Source organism: Miniopterus natalensis, chromosome 8 (assembly GCF_054644295.1).
Source record: "Miniopterus natalensis isolate mMinNat1 chromosome 8, mMinNat1.hap1, whole genome shotgun sequence".
Taxonomy (NCBI): Eukaryota; Metazoa; Chordata; class Mammalia; order Chiroptera; family Miniopteridae; genus Miniopterus; species Miniopterus natalensis.
This window is the reverse complement of record NC_142088.1, coordinates 12,196,686-12,202,516: the sequence shown is the minus strand read 5'-3', so window position 1 is coordinate 12,202,516 and position 5,831 is coordinate 12,196,686.

Here is a 5,831-nt window from a genome sequence, read left to right as displayed (position 1 = left end):
CTTGAGAATTTGCTGGATTTCTGGACTGTGAGTCCAAAAGAGAGGAGACAGAGGAAGGTGAACCTGCAGACTGAGCTGGAAAACCTTAGGTTCAAAAGCCCCTCAGCCTTCACCTTAGAGAGAATGGCTAGCTAGTGAGCTCTTGGTTGTCATTTCTGAGTAAACTTGAATACGTTTGCTATAAATCTCCATCACTAAGTCTGTTTGGCTATAGCCAAGACGCTCCCCTGACAGTGACAGGCACATTGAAGTGTTTTCTGGAATTTTCTTGTATCATGAATAATGTATAGCATTTCCCCAATGCGTTCTGGGATATGTGTGGTTCTGCAGGACACTGATAGATATTTAGGTGTGGATCTGATGAAAACCAAGTGGCCACATTTTTCTTACATAACAGCCCAGAAGACTGGCACTCCACAAAACTCACTGTGGGAGATTCTTGCCCAGCATATAGTACAGAGCCTAGCAAAGTATATTGTGCCCTAGCAGGACACTGATCTCTAAACTTGGTTCAGCCCTGGCCGGTTTGGCTCAGTGGTTAGAGCATTCGCCAGCAGACTGAAGGGTCGCGAGTTTAATTCCAGCCAAGGGCACATACCTGGGTTGCAGGCTTGATCCCTTGCCCCTATTGGGGCGCGTGCAGAAGGCAACCAATTGATGTGTGTCTCTCACATTGATGTGTCTCTCCCCCGCCCCCCCCACGCTCTCTGAAAAGCAATGGAAAAAATATCCTTGGGTGAAGATTAAATAAATAAGTAAAACAAGTACTCTTTAATAAATAAATAAAATAAGCTTGGTTCAGAAAGTTTGCTTGGTAAAGAACTATCAGGAGAATTTTAAGGCTACCTGAAGTGGTCTGAGGGACATCCTAATGGTTTGTTTCTATCTCCTTTCCCTTTTAATTTGTCTCCATCTAATGCTCAAACTGGGTTGAGGCTCATTAATGAATTGTGAAATTTCCTGACTGCATCACAACCAGCATTCTTATTTTCTATACTATCTTGAGATAATTATAGATTCACATACAGCTATAAGAAGTAATACAGAGATCCCGAGTATACCCTTCACTCAGTTTCCCCCATGGTAACAACTTCCATAACTAATACAGTATCGTAGCCATGGACACAGTCCTGGCCTCACTTAGATTTTATCCATTTTACATGCACTCATTTGTGTGTTATTTTTATGTGTGTTTATCACATGTAGCTTTGTCACCAGCATTTTTTTTTTTTAATGGAATAGTACAGACTAGATCAATCAGTGCTTTACACCTATTAAGGGTAAGTATCGATTTTGAAATGTTTTATTTATATATATCCACATCTTATCTGGATTGTAAAATACCTTTTTACTATGGGTTGTAGGCAAGAAGTTCGAAAGCCACAGGGTCATTCAGTCATCCAGACTTCATTTGACATCATTTAAAAGGGCCCTTAGAAAACTCGAGGCACAGTCAGGGAGTTACTTGCTCATCCCAGCAAGCATGTCCCCTGGAAGGTGCTGTCCCCTTGCTGGTACTGACCCTGTGGCCTCCAGTGGAAAGAGTGCACCATGTGAAGTTGGCCTGGTGTTTTCTTGGGACACAGCCCCTTTTCACCTACTTCTATTGGGTGGAAAACCTGACTAAATTAGATATATTGGGTGATGGTGACATGTATGTATTCTGTACCTCAAAAGGTAATAGGGGGTTTTCAAGGGTAATTTTGGCTAGTATCAGTTTTTGCTTTTCTGCTGATTTTAGAACACAACTCCTTAGTAAGCTGGAATTCGCTGTACTCTTTCAGCCAGTAGTGGGGATCAGATTTCTGAGAATCTGAAATCTATACACTCTATAGGTGGTAAAACCATCTATAGAAAATACGGAGTTAGAGGGGAAAACAAGGCCTTGCATATTTTTTACAGCAGTAAATCCCAAGGCAGTGTCTTAATTCCAAGAAAAAAATCCATGCTGATGAAGACCCCTCTCCAGAATTGCTCCTGTGTCTTCAGTGTCAGGACTCACTCGGCCCACCAACTTCAGCCAGGTCCTGTAGGACTGAGGGAGGTCTCAAGATCAGAGTCAGCACACTGAGGATGTAGGCTGGGGGAAAAGTAATCTAGCCTCAATTACTGCTATTTGGCTCACCTGCCCCAGAGTCCACATCTGGAAGGGGTAGGTAACCTTGGATATAGCTGTAGAGGTGGAAAGCAATGTTTTGAAGACAACTGGATATCACATAGGCAATTACAGTGCCTATAATTATACTTGATGCCGTCTTAATTTTAGTTCCATTCGTATACACTCAAGGGGATCAGAAGTGTCAGGACTGCTAAGGAAGCAAAGTCCAACGTAAGCCAAGGTCATTCTGTCTTGGGTTTTCCAGGTCCTTCCCAAGAGAGTTGGTATTTTTCCCTGCTTGGGTGGCCCTTAAACTGCAGTGGCAGTTGAGGAGGGTGTTGGTGGGAATCTGTGCCTGGTTAAAGTGGGCCCTGTGTGTGCTAAGAACTAGGAGCTTGGCAGGAAAGGGAATAAGACTGACAGGAAGTAGAAGCGTGGGGTCAGAGGACAGGAGTTGAACCCAGGAAAAGGAAGTAGTGCTAGCTGCCACTTCCACTGTTATGGGGAGGTGGTACTTAGCAGTTGCCATTTCAGTTCCTTTTGGTTTCATTTGAAGTTGGAATGATGGACACTCATCCCAAAAGCTAGAGGCCTAAGACCCAACCTTGGGTCTCTGGGGTTGTGGGGGTGGGGGTAGTTCATGCAATACTCCCTTTGGAAATTGGTAAAAGCACTTAGAGCTGCCTGAAGCCAGGACCTGGCCAGTCTGTCACAGGATTGTACCCAGAACCCTTCGGAGACTCCCAAGGGCGAGTGAAGAGTCAAACTTTGGCTTAAGAAGACCAGGCAGGGTCCAAGAAGCCCCAGTGCCCTGTTGCCTCCACTCATCCAGTTAGTACCTCCAGCCCTCACATACCACACCCAGACACAGAGAAACTCATATACCCAAGAGAATGGAATGGGCAAAGGAGGCCAGAAGGGTTCCCTGCCAGAGTCTGGATTGGGCACCATGATGCAGACTCTTAACCGGTGGGTCTGGAGTGCTAGAGCCTTCAGTTAGCTGTATGGAGCATCTGCAAACTGCCTGCACCAGGGTTCTCCTTTGGGCAAAGGAGTCAAGGCATATGAGTCAGTCCCAGGGATTGATGGGGGAGCAGAAAGGAACTGGATGATCCAGTAAGGAAGAAATGGCAGAGCAAGCGGAACAGAACCCAGGCTTCCCAGCTCCCACCGCCTAAACTGTCCCCGTTCACACGTCATCCCACACACAGTGTTTAGACAGAGCAGCAAAGAAGAAACACAGACATCCTGGATCCCTCAGGGAGGAGGCCAGGGCTGGGAACAGAAGGAGGTCTGTTTATTCCTGGCAGTCCAATATCCGAGGGGCCCCACACCCACTTCTGTCCAGACTCCAGGATGAACTCTCCCAGAGCCTCTGACTTCTGCCTGACAGCGTGGAGCTGAGGACCATCTGCTGGAACCCAGTGTCCTCCGCCCACCAGCTCCCTTGAGGATGGGTTTCAGGCGAGATGCTTTCCTCTACACACTTTTCGTCCCAACAGAAGTCCTGCCTTTCCAGGATCCTCCAACCCTTCAACCCTGGTCTCCCCCAGAAAGCCCCAAAGTCCCCTTGCTCCATCCACTTGTGCTCTTGAGCAAGGAAGTGTTTCTTAATGTCTCACCTCCAGCTTTCTTGCTGCAGTTTTAGCCCGTTCCCTCCCATTTCAGGTTTTAGGGAGTATAACTGGCTTCTCTCCCTCACCCCAAAGCCACCCTTGATACAATGTAGAAATGGGGGCACAACACTCTTGGCTTTCTAGCCCTAAACTTGCCCTTCCTGTCACTGTACAGTCATGCACTACAAAAAGACATTTTGGCCCTGGTTGGTGTGGCTCTGTTGAGTGTTGTCCAGTGTATCAAAGGGTCTCCAGTTCAATTCCAGGTCATGGCATATGCCCAGGTTGGGAGTTTGGCCCATCAGGGTGCATGCAGGAGGCAACCAATGTTGTTTCTCTGTTGCATCAATGTTCCTCTCTCCCTTCCTCTCTCTCTGGAATCAATAAAAGCATTTAAAAAAAAAGACATTTTGGTCATTGAAAGTCTGCATATGGGACCATGGTCCCATAGGATTATGCAGATGTAAAATTCCTCTTCTAGTGATGTAGCAAAACGCATTACACAAATACTTACCATTGTGTTACAATTGCCTACAGTATCCAGAACAGTAACATGCTGTTCTGGTTTATAGCCTGGGAGATGTAAGGGAACAGAATTGGTCACCCCAAATACATCTCTTTAGCATAAGGATTATTTTAGGCTGGTTAATTTTAAGAAACTCTCCAACTTGGAAGAAGCTCTGAAAACCAAGTAGAAGTTACTCTTTGTAAGAGATAATTGTGCTTGTAAGGAAAATTTCCATTTGTAAGAGTGTCTCCCTCACTCTCAGTGTCTACCAGGAAGAGGAGAATGACCTTATCTCTAGAAGGTCTTACAGTGTAGAAGACCATGACTTAAATCTGTATAATAACCTTACCCCTTGTTTACTGCACCTTCCCCCCACACCCAACATCTTTTGTCTTAATCTGCAGATGGTATTTAAGGTGTTGGCTTCAGGCATTTTGGTGAGTTACTCAGTTTCCCTGGGTAGCTCCCATGTGTACAGTAGGTATGCCTGTTATCAAACTTGTGTTTGTTTTTCTCCTGTTAATCTGTCTCTTATTACAGGAATGTCTCAGCCAAGAACCCAGAAGGGTAGAGGGAAAATTATTTTTCCTCCCGTACAGAGCTCTAGGCTGTACTATAGGCTATACTAACCCTAGGTGAGTAGTAGGCTGTACCATATAGGTTTGTGTAAGTACATTCTATGATGTTCCTACAACAACGAATCTAACAACGCATTTCTCAGAATGTATCCCTGTTAAGCGGCACATGACTAAACCTAGTTTCCTCAGTTTCCCTGTGGAGCAAAAGCGTCATTGGCCTCTTGCTTTTCATAGGCTATCTGCCTTTCTCAGGGGAGTTCTTTCTTAGAGGGGAGGATTGGCTGGAGGGAAGGGACATGCAGAGGAGGACAGAAATCCTAATAATGTTAATAACAAGTACCTTTCATTGAGTGCTTATGTGCCAAGCACTAATCTAAGTTTTTATCACATTATCTCATTTAGTCTCAACAGGTAAGTACAGTATGAGCCCCATTTTACAGATGAGGAAACTAAGGCAAGTGAACTTTAGTTACTTGCCCAAATTCATACAGCTAAAAAAAATAGGATCTCAGCCAGGATTCTGAGATCCAAAGCCAGGTTTTCTGATTCTAACACTGGCTTGTGCCTCTTAATTATCGTGGAAGAGGAAGGAGAGGAGTCATGTGTTGAGACCCCTCCCCCACTCAGTAATGTCAGGCACTGGGATCTAATCAGTTATATGTTACCTCATAACATTTTCTTTTTTTTTATTGAGTTTTTTTGAGAGAAAGGAAGGGGGGAGAGAAACATTGATTCATTCCACTTATTTATGCATTCATTGGTTGCTTCTTGCATGTGCCCTAACCAGAAATCGAACCCACAACCTTGGCATATCAGACAGTGCTCTAACCAACTGAGCTACCTGGCCAGGACCCATAACATTTTCCACAACAGCCCTGAGCGTAGCTTGCTTTCTTCCCGTTTTACAGGTGGGAAAATTGAGGCCCAGAGGCAGCTTGCCCAAGATCACACCCCCAGAGCCATTTGTTCCTCATAGCCCAGAACTCAACTCACAAAGTAATTGAGAAAAGTGGGGAATGATTCCAGATTCT